Genomic DNA, 1,237 nt, shown 5'->3' with positions numbered 1-1,237 from the left:
TTGAGCTACATTCCAGTATTTCCGAAACTTCTCCCTTTTCGGTTTTCTCCCGAAAATTATCCTTTCCTTCGGATCCAATTGCGGCAAACTGCATTTTGGTTTGTCCCTCCGATCCCTTTATGTGTTCTTGAGCAGAACTTCGGGCTTTGGGACTTTTTTTTCGGCGGTTTTCGGGTTTTAACACTTTCTGTCCGGGCGATTTTCCGTGGATCGACCGGAACTCTTCCCGTTTCCCGAATCCTTCCGGTTTTTGTCCGGGCAGTTCGCCCACCAGTGACCGTACCGATTGCAGTTTTTGCATCTAGCCGCTTTATCGGGCTTCTTCTCCGGCAGTTTACCGTTTGAACTCGGCGGTGGTTCTTTATTAGGCCATCTAGGGCCGTACCCACCAGGCGAAAATCTCTTTTCTTCGGGTTGCCGTTGCCGTGAGAAATCTTCGTTATCCAGATCGTTAGCCAGCTCAAACAGATCGTCTATTGACTTCGGTCGCCTAACACGTGCGTGTATCCGATAGTCTCTGTTCATCAGCGCCACGATAAGATCGACTAGCTCGTAGTCCGTAAGCTTCGAGTCTAGTCGGCGGGCTAGCTGGCACTTCCACATAATGAACTCGCCTAACGACTGGTTCTCTCCCTGAGTACCATTGTGGAAGTCGTTGCGAATTTGTGTCCGGATAGACTCGCTATTGAACCTTCGCATAAACTGTTGTCGGAACATATGCCAAGTTGGGTTCATACAGCGTATGGTTCCCCACCATGTTCCGGCCTCCGCCTTGAGTTGAGGTGCTAGAACTTGTACCCATTTGTTTAATGGTAATCTAGCCTCATCAAGGACCGCTTCAGCCTCCGATATGAACGTAGTCGGATCTTCCTGTCGTTTGCCGGAAAACTCCGGCAGAGAAGCTCGTGCTAAAGATAGACTGTCTAGCGAAAGTAGCGAAGACTCGTTAAAAGTCACTTTTCTCCTATTCTGAGTCTATTCCTCAGCGTAAAGGTGACTTTCCTGGACATTTTCTCCGTGGATTCGTGTTGATTCACGGTTTGCACCGGAGAATCGTACATTTTTTCCGGAGAAATTGTCATTTTGACCGGAGTAAATAGGTTCCGGCTGACTCAAACGGGAAAACGATGGGTTTTCCCGGAACGGAACGATGTTTCCACCGGAGAAATCCTTATTTTCAGCAGGCTCATTCCTTAGCCGTGAAAATCCACCGGAGAATATAAAGTTCGTCGGTGCC

The sequence above is a fragment of the Daktulosphaira vitifoliae genome, unplaced genomic scaffold (assembly GCF_025091365.1).
Source record: "Daktulosphaira vitifoliae isolate Bord-2020 unplaced genomic scaffold, ASM2509136v1 Scaffold_2, whole genome shotgun sequence".
Taxonomy (NCBI): domain Eukaryota; kingdom Metazoa; phylum Arthropoda; class Insecta; order Hemiptera; family Phylloxeridae; genus Daktulosphaira; species Daktulosphaira vitifoliae.
The sequence above is the reverse complement of the archived record's forward strand: the minus strand, read 5'-3'. Positions refer to the sequence as shown.